Source organism: Mus musculus, chromosome 6 (genome assembly GCF_000001635.26).
Source record: "Mus musculus strain C57BL/6J chromosome 6, GRCm38.p6 C57BL/6J".
Lineage (NCBI taxonomy): Eukaryota > Metazoa > Chordata > Mammalia > Rodentia > Muridae > Mus > Mus musculus.
Window position 1 is genome coordinate 86,506,669 of NC_000072.6, and position 17,242 is coordinate 86,523,910.

A 17,242-nucleotide genomic window follows, 5' to 3' on the forward strand; every position below is an offset into this window, starting at 1 on the left:
CTTTACTGAGCTCATGGGTGCAAGCCTGTGTGTGTATTGACATCTTTTCATGGACAGAATTTCTGAGTGATTAAAGAGAGCCCTGGGCACCTGAGATGCTTTCCAGAGTAGAGGATGAAACTATTCTCACAATAATGTTAAGGTCAGGCCTTGCGTGTTTTCCAGGCCTTTACTCCCAGTACTCAGGAGGCAGAGGCAGGCAGATCGCTGTGAGAATGTGGTGTTCGTGTGTGCTGTGAGTCTCTGTGTATAGGTGGTGAGTGTTTGTGTGTTTCTCTCTGTGTGTGTGTCTGTGTAGTGTGTAAGTCTCTTTGTGTGTATGTATGTGATGTGTATATGGTAAGTCTGTGTGTATATATGGTAAGTCTGTGTGTGTGTCTATTATGTGTGATATGTTAGTCTCTCTGTATCTCTGTGTGTATGTGGTGTGTAAATCTGTGTGTCCATGTATGTGGTGTGTGTGTAAGAGAGAGACAGAGAGAGAGAGAGAGAGAGACTGAGAGACAGAGAGAGAGAGACTATGTATGTAGTGCTGTAAGTCTGTGTGGTGGGGAGAGCCTGTGTGTATGTGGAACCAAACTTTAGCCTGGGACAAGGTGACTCCTGCTGCTGGGCTGGGAGAGCCATGGTTAGCAACTCCCCTCCCCCAGAAGGTGGGGCCCAGTGAGAAGAGTTAGAGATGTGAAGATTGCTGTAAGCTTCCCACCCTGCCCCTGGGCCAACCAGATGCTTTCATAAAATTAAAACAATTCTCTTTGCTGGCACAATTAAGAACTGTAGAGGTAGAGGCAGGAAGACCAAGGTTCAAGGGCAGCTTTTGCTACATAGGGAGTTCAAGTCCAGTCTTGAACTAAAATAAAAGCAGAACAATGAAAAACCGACTTTCCACATAAGCAAGCAAGCTTACAGACAGGATTATACAGTCCGTTAAGCTCAGAACTCTAACAATGCTTTAGCATATGTGTGTAGTTTGTGTGCTTAGGGACCCTTGGAGGCCAGAAGAGGGCATTGGATCTCCAGGAGCTAGAGTTACAGGCCTTGTGTGCCTCCTGGCATGGCTGCTAGGAACAGAATGCAGGGCCTCTCTCTGGTAGACCAGTAAGCCCTCTTAACCATCGAGCCACTTCTGCAGCTAAACATGTGACCTTTTCAAACTCTAATCATAAAAAGCTCATGGCACAGCTACAATTTTCTCTCTCTCCTTTTCAGCTTATAAAAAGTATGGAACACTCATGGCTTCTCTTGAGCAGGCATGAGGTTCATCTCTCTCTCCTTTTCAGCTTATAAAAAGTATGGAACACTCATGGCTTCTCTTGAGCAGGCATGAGGTTCATCTCTGTATGGATACAGCTCTAGCACGTGATTTGCCAAGGCCAGCACACAATTGCATTTTTCTAACATGGCTGGGTGTGACTACAGGTGGCTTTCTGAAAAATAGCTTCAGGCTGGGAGGAGTTTGGACTGAGCACAGCTCCGGTGTGGCTGGGAGGAGGAGGAGGGGACCTGACCAGGAGACACAACCAGCCGAGAGCATTTTCAAAAAAATTCTTTTTTTTGAGACCAAGCTTTGGTTTGTAGGCCAGTCTGGCCTTGAATTCCTCCTGCCTCAGCTTCCATAGTTCTGGGATTACAGGGACCACGCCCAGTCAGAGAAACCCGTTTACTGGGAACTCACTTCTAAACATAGTTTCTTTTGTTTTGTTTTTCTCTATGTAGCCTGGCTGTCCTGGAACTCACTCTGCAGACCAGGCTGGCCTTGAACTCAGAAATATGCCTGCCTCTGCCTCCCAAATCTGTGATTAAAGGCGTGCACCACCACCACCCGGCCTTTTTTTTTTTAAAGAATTATTTATTTTATGTATGTGAGCACACTGTAGCTGTCTTCAGACACCCCAGAAGAGGGCATCGGATCACATTATGGAAGGTTGTGAGCCACCATGTGGTTGCTGGGAATCAAACTCAGGACCTCTTAAAGAGCTATTAGTAAACCGGGCGTGGTGGCGCTTGCCTTTAATCCCAGCAGTCAGGAGGCAGAGGCAGGCAGATTTCTGAGTTCGAGGCCAGCCTGGTCTACAAAGTGAGTTCCAGGACAGCCAGGGCTATACAGAGAAACCCTGTCTCGAAAAAAACCAAAAAACAAAAAACAAAACAAATAAACAAAAAATTGTCCTCTGAAGGCCAGTTGTGGTAGTGCATGCTCTTAGTCCCAGCCCCTGGGAGGCAGGAAGGTGAGGATTTCTATGGATTCAAGGCTAGCCTGACCTACATAGTGAGGTTTGGGATGGGGGTGAGGTGGGGGAGGGGAGAAGGAAAAAAACAATCAAGTTGTCCCCTCACCTCCATATGCAAGTCATGCCGCATACACACACACAAACATACCAGCACACACAATAACAAAAACAAACAAAACGAATAGGCTAAAATAAACAAAAGGCAAACCTGAAGGCACAACAAACAGCCTTTTATAATCATAATAGCTGCAGTTTTTTACAAGGTTTGCCACTGGCCAGGTGTTGATTTAGTAACTTGTTGTAGGTCAGAAGGTTGGTCACAGAGCTAGTCTGTTGATTGTAGAATTCCCATGATTCATTGTGAGGCCAGGATGCCTCCTTGGTACCAAAGACCCTCAAGTTTATCTGGGACAGCAACATGTGACCCGATTCAATGCTAACAGCCAGTGCAAGCACACAGCAACTCAAATTCAAAACCACCAGTTGCAGGGCTAGGATGTGGTCAGTTGGCAAGGTTCTTGCCTAACATTTTCAAGGCTCTGGGGTTCAAGCCTTGCACAGAGTGGGCTAGGCATTGAGAAAAGAGATCAGAAATTCAAGGTGACGCTATATAGTTCATGGCCAGCCTGGGCTCAGGAGACCCTGTCCTAATCAATAAAACAACAAGCAAACAGGACATTCGAGGACTGGGGAGATAGCCCAGCACAGAAAGTGCTTGCCACCAAGCCTGAGGATATGAGTTCAATTCCCAGGGGACTCACATGGTGAAAGGAGAGAACCAACCAGCTCCCCTGTGAGCTGTCCTCAGGCTTCTACAGGCATGGTATGAGGTACAGGAGGCTCCTCCCCATTCATACACATAAAACATGTAAGTAAATGTAAGATAGATAAAGAAATTTAAAAAACAAAGATGGCCTCTGAGACTTTCATTTCCCGGGAGCAGACAGTAAGTTCCTCAGCTGTCTCATGGACAACTCCTGGAGGCAGGAGCAGGCTCCATCCCTCTACACATAGCGCCTGGTTTCCTGCCACAAAAAGTCAAAGCCCAGGGAGCTTTGCTGGCCAGGACTGCAAAGAGGACACTCGTTATCTTTATACTGCAGGCTTTGTCCTGATGCCCTGATTGCATGAGCCAGCACAAGCAACACTCGCCTCAGTATTTGATATTGTACAACTGCCTGTAACTTCAGCCCCAGGGGAAGCTGAAGCCCCTGATGGACATGGGCATACACACACACACACACACACACATCCCCATTCACTCACAAGCACCTATGTACACACACATACACATAACTTAAAAACAAGATCTTTATTTAAAAAAAATTGTTTTTTGGTTGGTTGGTGGTGGCTCACACCTTCAATCCCAGCACTTGGGGAGGCAGAGGCAGGTCTATTTCTGAGTTCAAGGCCAGCCTGGTCTACAGAGTGAGTTCCAGAACAGCCAAGGCTACATTAGAAGCCCTGTCTTGGGGCATGGAGATTGGTATAGGTTGTCAGGCTTGGTAGCAAGCGCCTTGCTTGCTGAGCCATTGTTGCACAGGCCCTCCATGTTACTTTTTGAAATGAGGTCTTTTCAGTGCAGCTTACTGTTTTGATTTTTGACTAGACTGGCTGGCCAGTGAGTCCTGTAGGTGCATCTGTCCCCAACCCCTGACAACCAGACTTACATACAAGCATTGCCACACCCAGATGTTAGGTGGGTTTGGGGGACCAAAAATCAGATCTTCATGACTGTGTGGCAAGGACTTTGTTGGCTAAACCATCTCCCCAGCCTCACACTATAAAACCCTTAAAAGAAAGCAACCCATCATAACTTTGAACTCCTTTTTTTAGATATGACAAGAACAACAAGATAAATAATGTCAAACCTCACAGGCTGGGTACAGTTGGACATACTTCTAATCTAGCACTTAGGGTGTAGAGGATGCAGCGGCAAAAGGATCGGGAGATCAAGGCTAGCCTCTGCTACTAGTGAATCAGAGGCTAGTTTGAGCCATACCCCAACATTCAGCGGAATGAAACAGGAGATTTGCGAGTTTGAGGCCAGCCTGGGTTCTGGTAAACGAATAAATGCAGTCATGGCCACCATACCTGTATGTTGCATAACCAAACTGCATCTGAATCTAAATCTGTTTACCATACAAAGGCAAGAAGCCCTGATTCTTGCACAACATGGATAAACTTTGAAATTATGCATTACCCGATAGGGGTCAGAAACAAAGGCCAAGTAGTCTGTCGGCAATACTGCAGGTGAGAAATGTTCTGTCAGCAAATACCTAAATACAGGAAGTAGACAAGCGTTTGCCAGAGCCTGGAGACTGGTGGCTAGAGGTGAAGGAAGCTGGGGTGGGGGCCGGGGACAAGTGAGGGAGGATGGGAACTTGTACAGGCTTTTCCTTGGGGAGATATGAACAAGCCTACCTGTCCTTAGGACCTAATGATGACAATCCTGGAACTTGCTCTGTAGACCAGGTTGGCCTCAAACTCAGAGATCCACCTGCCTTGGACTCCCCAAATGCTGGGATTAAAGGTGTGAGCCACCACCAACCCGCTAAAAAAAAGTTCAATTCCACCAAAATTCACCCCGGGGAAGAAACGAGTTTATCCTATGGGGCTTCCTAACAAACAGAAGCATGAGTGACCCTAGAGCAGCCAATCTGGAAGGTTTGCATCCAGCATGGCAGGTGGCTTCCCCATAGCTGAAAATGAAACTCCCCTTCTCTGACCCTGTCTAGCACCTTCCCAGGCCTGGAGTCTAGCTGCAATTAGGGCAGAGTTGCACACAAGTGTCTGGAGGGTTCGGGGAGTGATGTCTTCAAATGAGGGTCCAGTGACCCTTCCACTCTCTCCTCAAGTGAGGGGCATCAATGGGCAACCAGCCCAGCTGTTATGATCTTTTGCCAGCAGACATAGCTAGTCTTATAAAGATGGTGCTTTTCTGTTTGGAGGGCAGTGCTGTGCGATGGGAGTCAGAGGGAGAATGGAGGGGGTGAGTGGAGAGCCAGAGGGTGGTGGGGATGGAGGAGAGGGATGGGCGCAGGGAAGTTACCTTGCAGGAGGTAATGTCTGCTGTAAACCAGCCGTGATGACTGTTTCAGTTTTGACAACTACACAAGCACTCTATTTATTTATTATATATAAGTACACTGTAGTTATCTTTAGACACATCAGAAGAGGGCATCAGATCCCATTACAGAAGGTTGTGAGCCACCATGGTTGCTGGGATTTGAACTCAAGACCTCTGGAAGAGCAGTCAGTGCTCTTAACCACTGAGCCATCTCTCCAGCCCAAGGATACAGCATTCTAAACAGTTCACTCTAAAGTGGTGTGTGCAACATGGGACACACATGCCTTTTTTTTGTTGTTGTTGTTGTTGTTTTGTTTTTCAAGACAGGGTTTCTCTGTGTAGCCCTGGCCATCCTGGAACTCACTGTAGACCATACTGGCCTCGAACTCAGAAATCCGCCTGCCTCTGCCTCCCAAGTGCTGGGATTAAAGGCGTGCGCCACCACTGCCGGGACGGCACATGACTTTAACACCAGCACTCAGGAGGTGGAAGCAGGATTGGAGGTGGAGGCCAATGTGGTCTACATGGTGACTTTCAAGACTATATGGTGAGACCCTGTCTTGTGGAAAAAAATTGAAATAAACAAATGAATAAAAGGGTGAATATGGGTGGAAGTGGCACAGCTCCATGATATGGGTTCATTCCCCGCACCCCCCCCCCAAGATAAGGCACAAATAAGTAAAATGGATCTTATGGTATATTAAGATCTCTGTGTGATAGAAAATAAACCATGTATCTGTATACTACACATAAAGTAAGGAATTGGGGGCATTAGCAGAGGCAGAGGAGGGACTTTTCCTAAGTACCTGGCATTCATACAGACTGCTAGCCTAGTGTGTGTGAGACCCTGGCTCCCATCTCCACCACCTCTCTTCCAAAAGGCAGGTGTGGTGACATTCATCTTTAGTCCCAGTGCTTGGAAGGCAGAGGCAGGTGGATGGATCTCTCTGAATTTGAGGTCAGCCTGGTCCACATGGTAAGTTCCAGGACAGTCAAAGCAACATATGAAGATCTTGTATCAAATTTTTAAAAAAGGCATTTTAAAAATTATAATTTGCAGATTTTGATCTATTTTACTTATCTGCTTATTTTTTATTTATATGTGTGGGGATATGCTGTCTGACATCTCTGAGGCAGGGTCTCTCCTTGAACCCGATGCTCACTCGTAGACAGACTGGCTGGTCAGGAAGCCCTAGGATTCTTTCTGTCTCCATCCCTCACCCAGGGCTTTAGGTACAGGTGCACAATAGTTTTGGTTTTGGTTTGTTTATTTGAGATGGAGTTTCTGTGTGTAGCCCTGGCTGTCCTGGAACTTGCTCTGCAGACCAGGCTAGCCTCACACTCAGAGATCCGCCTGCCTTTGGCTCCTGAGTGACAGGATTAAAGGCATGTGCCACCACTGCCTGACCACAATGCAATTTACATGGGTTATAAACTCAGGTCTTCATGCTTGCATGGCTCTACATCTCTAACAGGGGCTCCTTCTGTCCAGGCTGGCTTGGAACTCATGATGGTCATGTGTCTCATCCTCTGTGTGGGAGTGTGGGGTGCAATTACAGGCATGAGTCACCACCGTGTCCAGCATGCTTGGTTTTTTAAATTGAAAGTTGGACAATAAAAGTTACTAAGAACAGTCAGATAGGGCTGGTGAGATGGCTCAGTGAGTAAGAGCACCCGACTGCTCTTCCGAAGGTCTGGAGTTCAAATCCCAGCAACCACATGGTGGCTCACAACCATCCTAATGAGATCTGACTCCCTCTTCTGGAGTTTCTGAAGACAGCTACAGTGTACTTACATATAAATAAATAAATCTTTAAAAAAAAAAAAAAAGAACAGTCAGACAAGGTGGTTTGTGCTTGTAACCCCATTACTTGGGAGGCTGAGGCAGGAGGATCATCCATGGTGTTAAGGCCAGTCTGGGTTACATAGTAAGACCCTGTTTATTTAAGTTATTAAAAACAAAAGAAAGGGGGCTGGCGAGATGGCTCAGTGGTTGAGAGCGCTGACTGCTCTTCCGAAGGTCCCGGGTTCAGGTCCCAGCAGACACATGGTGGCTCACAACCATCCGTAACGAAATCTGATGCCCTCTTCTGGAGTATCTGAGGACAGCAACAGTGTACTTACATATACTAAATAATCTTAAAAATAAATAAAAATAATTAAAAAAAAAAAACAAAAACAAAAGAAAATGTGCCCAAAGGTAGGTTGTTTTTTTTTTTCAGCCTGATGAGACAGGCCACTAGAAATACAGCTTAGAGCTGCATTTATTCAATAGCTGTGACCTGGGATCAGTCCAGTCCCTTCAGGATTGGAGGAGGGCAGAACTCAGTTTTCTCACCCATAAAATGGCATCAAAATATTATCTACTTCAACTGGGTGGGGAAGTACACACCTATAATCTCAGTACTTGGGAAGAAGGGACAGGAAGGTCAGAGTTTAAGGTCATCTTTAGATTGCCTGGGGTACATTAGGCCACATCTCAAAAACCAAAAAAAGCCTACTTCATAGAGTCCTTAGGATTCAATGAGTTAATTCATTTATAAGCTAAAGTGGACTTTTTACAGAGTGACCACTAGATATTATGTAGGCCTAGACTCCAGTGTTGCTAGGGGTAATCCAGGGGCCGGCAGCGATCCAGATAACTGCCTACATCTGACTTTCCTGAGGTCCTGTCAAAAAGAAGTGGAACAGCCTAATGAGAACCTGAAGAAAAGGTCAAAATGCTATCCAGTCCAACCCATCTTTCCTTCCTTCTTTCTTTTTTTTCTTTTTCCTTTTTTTTTTTTTTTTTTTTTTTTTTCTTCAAGACGGGGTTTCTCTGTGTAGTCCTGACTGTTCTGGAACTCCCTCTGTAGACCAGGGTGGCCTTGAACTCAGAGATCTGCCTGCCTCTGCCTCCAGAGCACTGGGATTAAAGGCGTGTGCCACCATTGCCTGGCCCCACTTTTCTTTCTTGACCCAGGAGTTATGTTGCCCAGACTGCTCTCTAACTCACTTTGCAGCTGAAAATAACCTCGAGTTCCTCGTTCTCTTGCTTCCACCTCCTGAGAGATGCACCATTATCCCTAGTCAGAAAGCATGCGTAGAAGAGAAGGGGAATTAACCAACTGATTCTATAATGGACATTGTAAGTTCCAGGCCAGCCAGGGCTACGTAGAGAGACTTAAATAAATAAATAAATCCCAAAACAAACAAACAAACAAACAAAGCATTTGAAGTTGGGACAGCCTGGACTACATCTGTAAATGCCTATGCTGGGCAGGCAATGTGTTTACTGTCACTAGGATATAGGTACTGTAGCTCCCCTGATATCCTGGAAGTTTGGGCAGCCACTGGGAGGGGCAGAAGGGTATAGGCAGACGACAGGCAATCTCTGTCCCTACTTATGTAGATCCAAGGTCCAAGGGGTCAAAGGCAGAGACCTCTCAGAACCTCCCTGCTGGGGCAGAAGACCAACGGAGAGGAGGGGCTTTTGGATCTTTGTCCAGTCTACTGTCCTCTGGAGTGGGCAGGCAAGACCAACAGTGGTAGAACAAATCTCCCTAGAATTCTTTCCTTTCTCCTCCTCCTCCTTCCTCTTCCTCCTCCTTCTTCTCTTTCTCTTCTTCTCCTCTTCCTCCTCCTTCTCCCTCCTTCCCTCCCTCCCTTCCTTCTTCCTTCTCTCCTTCCTCCGTCTATCAAGCCCCCTAGGAACGAATGCTAAATGCTAAGCTGGATGGGCAGGGTGGGGCCCACTTGCAACCCCAGCACTGGAGAGGCAGAGGCAATGGGAGAGGCAGGTGGAGCTCTGTGAGTCTAATGCCAACCTGATCTACACTTCGAGTTTTAGGACAAGCCAGAGCTACATAATAGCGAGCCTGTCTCAAAACAAACAAGGAGGAAATTGAGGCCTGAATATCTAGAGCTCAAGGTCATTCCCAGCACCCTAGTGATTTGGAGTTCAACCTAGGGTACAGGAGACTCTTTCTCAAAACCAAAACCAAACCAAACCAAAACAACCCCCCACAGCCCCTCAAATCCCAGGCTGAATCTGGCTAGTGCCAGCTCTCTCACTTCTACTCTTCTCCCTGGCATTGACAGAAGGCTTGTGTGTCAGAAGTCGGCCTGGTGTCAGGAGGCAGAGCAGAGATGGGGGCCACAAAGGCAGCATTATATTCCAAGGCAGCCAGAGAATGGTGGATATTATCTCCTGCTGTCTTCTGACTTGGAAGACTGAGCTCTAGAAGGAAGGAGCAACTTGTCCAAGGTCACTGGAAGTAGATGTCAGAGCCAGGGCCAGAGCTTGGGATCCCTCATTGGAGCCAGGATTCTAAGCAGAGTGCAGAGTCCTTAGCAGAGCCAGGATCCTCAATGGAGTTCAGAGTCATTAGCAGAGCCAGGAGTCCTTGCAGATGTGGAAGCACAGAGGCAGGAGTCCTAGAAGCCCAGGCAGGTGTAGACAGAGCACTCACCCAGGGATAATCAATCAAATATCTATGCAAGGATGCCCAGAAGATAATAGGGAACTGCAGGGAGGGCTGAAGGGACCCGCAGTGACAGTCACTTTGACAGCAAACTGGAGGGGAACAGTCATAAAGGAAGATTGGGGAGGGGTATCTTCTTTTCTTCTTAGTCCAGGCTGGACCCCATGAGTTTTCTCTTGCATGGGTAAGGATGAAATTTACTTTAAGTAGGGGAAGAATAGAATCTGGTTTAAAGTTTCGGAGGTGTGGGCTAGGGTTGTGGAGTTGGTAGAGTGCATAGGAAGGAAGCCCTAGGTTCCATTCCCAAGCCTCCTCGGTCAAACCAGATGTGCTGAGTGCCTACAGTGCCAGGACTGAGGATGTAGAAGCTGGAGATCAGAAGGCATAGAGTGTGGTTCTCAGCCTTCCTAATACTGTGCCACTTTAACACAATTCCTCATGTTGTGATGACCCCCCAACCATAAAATTATTTTGTTACTACTTCATAACTGTAAGTTGCTACTGTTATGAATTGAATGTAAATATCTGATAGTCAAAGCAATTACTATATTAATTATTACTATATTATCACCAAAGGGGTCAGGACCCAAAGGTTGAGAACCCCTGTTCTGGGTCCTCCTATGTATCAAGTTTGAGGGTGGCTTGGGCTACATGAGACTCTGTCCCCCAAACCAATGATTTTTAGTATGTCCCTTCAATGGTCAGATAAAGAGAGCCGAAGACTCAGTATGGAAGGCACCTCTCCTGTGACAGCCTGTTCCTCTGTCTGCCTTCCTGTCTTGCTGGCAGGAGATGTAAGCACAAAGGAGATACTGGACAGTATGTGGTGTGTCCACTCCAGAGATTCAAGAGTGTTGTGGTGAGGTTGCTTCAATTCAGAGGCCTGGAGCTATCTGCACATAATGCTAGCTCTAGGGAGTCACGGAGAGTCAGTGGCTGTGCTAAGAATGAGCCTCAGGGTAGTGACTCAGTGTCCACACTGGGGCTGGCAAAGGTTATCCATGAAGCAGAAGTAGTCAGGGGTGAATGTGATGGGGCCAAGTGAGAGAGGGGACTATGGTCTGCAGGGAGATGAATCTTCTAAACCTGTCTTAGTTAGGATTTCTATTGCTACAAAGAAACACCATGGCCAAAAAGCAAGTTGGGGAGGGAAAGGGTTCATTTGGTTTGCACTTCCAGGTTGTAGTCCATCATTGGAGTAAGTCAGAACAGGAACTCAAACAGGGCAGGAGCCTGGAGCCAGGGGCTCATGCAGAAGCCAGGATGTAAGCCGCTTACAGGCTTGCTTCTCATGGCTTGCTCAGCCTGCTTTCAGAGATGGCACCGCCCATCATGGGCTAGAGACTCTTTCTCAAAACCAAAACCCTCTCCAATCTCAATAGAGACTCCTTCCTCTCTAATGATTCTAGTTTGTCTCAAGTAGACACACAAAACCAGACAGTACAAAACCCATGACACGACTGACTCCTCTGGCCATGACCCAACAGGTATCTGTCACCCTGTCCAGGTTCCACTGTGTCATGGTTGTAGTCTAACAGCTGATGAACATTATAAGAAACAGTGCAGGCTGGAGAGATAGCTCAATGGTGAAGGAAATACATACCCTGTTTTATTTTATTATTTTTTGGTTGTTTTTTTTTAACACTTTAATAATTTATCTTTATTTTACGTGCAGGTGTTTTGCCTGAATGTGTGTCTGTGTGAGGGCATCAGATATTGGAGTTACAGACAGTTGTGAGCTGCCATGTTGATGTTGGGAATTGAACCCAGGTCCTCTGGATGAGCAACCAATATTCTTAATTACTGAGCCATCATTTCTCTAGCCCCAATATTCTGTTCTTAGTTCAATTCCCAGCACCCACACCAGGCAGCTCCCAACTGCCTCTAACTCCAGCTCCAGGCACACACACACACACACACACACACACACACACTCACACTCACACACACACACACACTTGAGGTTAAAAAACAAAATGCAAAGAAAATAGTTAAAAAGAAAACAAAAACCCTAGGGGCACAAGTCTTTAGTCCCAGCACAGAAGTGTGGGCCACTCATTCCTGAAATTTCCAAACAAAACAACCCTGCAGCTGCAGGGGGTACTTGCTGAGCTGCTCTAAGAGAAGAAACAGAGGAAGGGAGCTCTGAAGTGTAAGTTCCCAAAGGAGTGGGGACAGAGGAAGTTCAAGTCCCATGGTGAAACTGTTTAACATGCCTGTCCAGACACCTTCTGTACCCTGCCTCATCCGTACCTTATACATTCTGCTTTTTTTTTTTTCGAGACAGGGTTTCTCTGTGTAGCCCTGGCTGTCCTGGAACTCACTCTGTAGACCAGGCTGGCCTCGAACTCAGAAATCTGCCTGCCTCTGCCTCCCAAGTGCTGGGATTAAAGGTATGTACCACCACACCCAGTTCTACTTTCTGCTTATAATGACATTCCTTTCTTTGTTTTGTTGTTGTTTTGTTTTTTTTTTGTTTTTTGTTTTTTTTTTTTTTTCGAGACAGGATTTCTCTGTATAGCCCTGGCTGTCCTGGAACTCACTTTGTAGACCAGGCTGGCCTCGAACTCAGAAATCCACCTGCCTCTGCCTCCTGAGTGCTGGGATTAAAGGCATGCACCACCACTCCCGGCATTCCTTTCAAAAGCAACAAAGTAGCCAGGTCTGGTAGCACAAACCTATAATCCCAGCTACTCAGAGGCAGTCAGAGATATCACAAATTCAAGGCCAACCTGGGCAACATAGTGGAACTATCTTAAAGGGTAAATTATTTAAACCATTTAAAAAAAAGAGTACACTAGCCGGGCGTGGTGGCGCACGACTTTAATCCCAGCACTTGGGAGGCAGAGGCAGGTGAATTTCTGAGTTCGAGGCCAGCCTGGTCTACAGAGCGAGTTCCAGGACAGCCAGGACTACACAGAGAAACCCTGTCTCGAAAAACCAAAAAAAAAAAAAAAAAAAAGAGTACACTGTGGCTATCTTCAAACACACCAGAAGATGACATCGGATCCCATTACAGATGATTGTGACTCACCATGTGGTTGTCAGGAATTGAACTCAGGACCTATTGGAAGGGCAGTCAGTGCTCTTAACTGATGAGCTATCTCTCTAGCCCTATTCAAGCCATTCTTAGTAAACAAATTTCTTTTCTTCTTTTGAGTCAGAGCCTGACTTTGTATTCCTGGCTGGCCTAGAGCTTACTATGTAGACCAAGCTGGCCTTGAACTAAGAGATCTGCCTGCCTCTGCTTCCCCAGTGCTGGGATTAAATGGGTATGAGACACTAAACCCGTCACAAACAAAATAAAAGGAGGGCTGGGAATGTGGTTTAGTGGCTGAGTCCCGGACTTGAGTACTTGAGGTGTTTAATACCTACTGGTTAGTGTGTGTGTGTGTGTGTGTGTGAGTGTGTGTGTGTGTGTGTGTGTGTGTGTGTGTGTGTGTGTGTGTGTGTTTGTGTGTGTGTGTGAATACCAGCTAGGTGTGGCCACTCATTTCTGGAATTCCAGTGCTTCAAGTTACAGGCTGACTCAAGGCCAGCCTAGGCTCCTTAGTCAGACCATCACAGAGAGCCCCTAGCCTTTCCCCTGATGCGTTTCACATTCCACCCAGTTTCCATGCTTTCTGTGATGGCGTCTGACTATCTGAGTGGCCTCCATCTGTCTAGCTTCCTCTGCTCTCAGGCCTGCTTCTGATGTTCCCCATCACTGGTCTGAACCTTTGCTCTCCAAGCATGCACATTCCTTTGAAATGTCTGCCCTGCCTTTAGCTTGCTCATTAAAATGACAGTATGGTGGGGAGGGGAGAAAAGTAGGGGGGTGGATGGGAGGTGTGTGTGCAGCAGAGGTGTGTGACTAAAAACCTTAGGATTTAGATTAATTTACTTTTAAAAAAGATTTAAAGTGTGTGTACAAGGGGAGGGGAGAGAGAGAGAGAGAGAGAGAGAGAGAGAGAGAGAGACAGAGTTCAGGTGCCTGCTGAGGTCAGAAGAGGAAGAGGAGGTGGATGGAGCTATAGGTGGTTGTCAGCCTGATGTAGGTGCTGGGCATAAAAACCATGTCCTCTGGAAGAGCAGAAAGCACTCTTAACCACTGAGCTGCTGAGTGTGGTGGTGTCGCCTTTAATCCCAGCGCTATGTAGCAACAAAACCAAACCAAAAGCTCAAAGGAACAAAAACCACAACAACCCAGGGAACGAAATCTCCAGCCCTTCAATTTACTATTCATTTATTTTAGACAGGATCTTACTAGTATAGTCATGGCTGGCCTTGATATAGAGACCAGGCTGGCCTTAAATTTAGAGATCTGTTTGCCTCTGCCACCCGAGTGCTGGATTAAAGGCACGTGCCACCATGCCTGGCTCAATTTACTTTTGTTTGTTTGTTTGTTTGTTTTTTTGTTTTTGGAGACAGGTTTCTCTGTGTAGCCCTGGCTGTCCTGGAACTCACTTTGTAGACCAGGCTGGCCTCGAACTCAGAAATCGGCCTGCCTCTGCCTCCCAAGTGCTGGGATTAAAGGCGTGTGCCACCATGTCCGACTCAATTGACTTTTTTATTCAGCCGTGGTGGGAACTGAAATTCCTCCCAGTCTGCCTCTCAATTTCTCTCTTCTTTCTCTCCTCCTCTCTCCCCAATCCCATCTCTTTCCAGGGCTTCTCTGTATAACACCGGCAGTCCTAGAACTACCTCTGCCCACCAGCCTGCCCTTGAACTCAGAGATCAGTATGCCTCTGCCTCCCAAGTACTGGGATTAAAATCACTTTGTTTTCCATAACCCTGGCTTGGTGACTCTCAGGATTCCCAGGTGTGGATCTGAGCCTCTTGGGGCCATCTCCTGAGTGCTGGGATTACAGGGTGCTCTGCTGGTGCTGGTGCCGGTGCCAGTGCCAGAACCTGGGAGTTCACAAAGCTGGGCAAGCACACAGTCAACTGAGCTCCAGCACCAGTCCTCTGTCTTTTCAATGTTTTTGTGTTTGTAAAGAGTATGGACACTGTACCAGCGGCCCACAACCAAATGTCTTTCTTTCCCCCAGCAACCATTAACTAACTGCCTGGATAATCCTCAGGGACCCTGTAGCACTCCCTTTACTTTTCTGAGAGGATCTCATGTAGCCCAAATTGGCTTTGCACCTTCTGTGGCAGAGGATGTCCTTGAACTGCTCCTGTATCCACTGGCGTGCTAAGATCAAAAGCATGAACCATTAGACCTGGCTAAATGTTCTACCAAACATTTTCACGGGTGTAGGGGTGGGAAGGTAAGGGATTTCTTTAGAGACAAGGTCTTGTTATGTAGCCCTAGGTAACCTGGAACCCAATTTGTAGACCAGGCTAGCCTTGAACTCACAGAAATCTGTCTGCCTCTGCCTCCTGAGTGCCTGGATTTATGGCTTGTCCATGTGCCTCACTGTTTTGTTTTTTTTCCGTCCTGTTTGGTTGGTTTAATGGTTTAAGATGGGGGTGTCTCAGTATACAGGTTGGTCTTCAAACTTGAGAACTTCTTGTCTCTGCCTCCTGATAGGCTATGCCATCATATCTGGTTTTATTATTTTTTAAAAAATCTGATGCCAGGCAGTGTGGTGCATGTCTTTAATCCCAGCACTTGGGAGGCAGAGGCAGGCCAGCCTGATCTGTAGAGTGAGTTCCAGGACAGCCAGGGCTACACAGAAAAACCCTGTCTCTAAAAAAAAAAAAAAAAAAAAAAAAAAAAAAAAAAAAAAAAAAAAAAAAACCACACACACACAAAAAAACAAAACAAATAAAATTCTGTCTTCAGCAACTGCCCCTCTGTCAGCTTAGAGACTCTGACTTCTCTCAGTGGCACTGTGTCGTGAACTATTCTCCTGCTTCAATGATTCCTTTCCAAGTATGTATTGTATAGTGTTGGGTGTTGAACTGAACGCAGGGCCTTGTGCATACCACACAACTGCTATACCTCTAAACTACTTTTGAGGCCTGCTGTGCCAGGTAGTGATGGTAGTAGAGACACCAGCACCCAATGCTACTAAGCCCCTCACCAAAATGGCGCCACCCCTTGGTCTCTATTTACCTGCTAGCTGTGACATCCTTTCATTTCTAGTTACTGGTGGAATATTTCTGCCTGTGTACAAATCTGTCCCCAAGCCGGGGCTACACAGTTCTCCTATGTCTATCTTCATGGCTCCCAGTGTGTATCCTGGTTGATGCAGCTTCTTAGCCTGTAGTAGAACCTCCTTCCTTGGATGGCTTTAGTGGTTGCTCCTGCCTTTCTCCAAGGTGGGAGCCATCCTATGCTTAGCTGCCCAGATTATCCCACAATTACTAGGCATGTGGTGAGGAGGGCTCGCCTGAGTTTGGGTGCTTGTTAGTACAGTTGAGCTGCTTCTCTCTCCCAGGGACTCCAGCCACTCTAGCTTATCTGGCTGTGTTTGAGGACTCAAGTTTGTTGTCCACTGGCTCTGATTAATGCTCAATTTCCAGAAGACACTGTACTAGGTCCTCACTGGCCTCACTCATGTCCCTCTTGTCACTTAGCCAAATATAAGTACGTATCTTTTTTCTTTTTTTTTTTGGCCTAACTATCTCTAAACTCACACTCTGTAAGCCTGGCTGGCTTCAAATTTTTATATTTTTTATAATAAAAATATACTTTTTTTTTTTGAGGCAGGGTCTATGTAGCCCTGGCTGGTCTGGAACTCAAAATATAGGGGCCTCAAACTCAAGAGCTCAGCTTGCTGAGTGCTGGGATTATACACACACCTGGCTAGTAGACATCAGTTTGTCCCTATCTTTTAGTCTGTATATTCTAGGCAACACCTAGAAGTAGGCCCTCTGCAATCTAGTTTATTGCGTTCTAAAACTTTTTGTCCCAAGTTTAGGAAGTGTGTTCCTCCTGTAAGACCTTCAGTATTCAGTGCTTTGCTTAAGGCCACGAGGCAGAACCAAGTCTGTTTGATAACCTGGGCTCTTCAGCAACATAGCAGTGAATGTAAATCTCATTACCAAGGAACCTCAGAAAGAGGCCTGCACCCCAACCCCCATTCTGTAGAGAAACAACAAATGTTTATTGTGGATAACTCCACCCTCCACCAGGGATTCCTTTGCCTGGGTTTGACTGCCCACTACTCTAGCACCTAATTGTCTAATGTTTTACTGTTTGTTGGGTCTAGTGCTGCTTGTCAACACTTTATGCCCTTATGTCCAGCCTAGACTCAGCTGATGGGCACTTGGTTACTAGGCATTGCCACTGCCGTTCTCAAGCTGAAGAAAAACTCAAAGAGATCTAATGGGTGTTAAAGATGCAGTTTTCTGGTTCAGTGTGTAGTGGGACTCAGGAATCCTCATTTGAACACCCTGGACTGGTCTACATTCCTGGGAGGACTGTCCCACTTAGGCAGGATTATTTCCTGCAGTAATTAACTATTGCACACAGCTGAGGAAAATCACAAAAATACCCCTTTGTTTCCCGGCACCTCGCTTGACAGGTGTAACCTTCTGACGGGCTA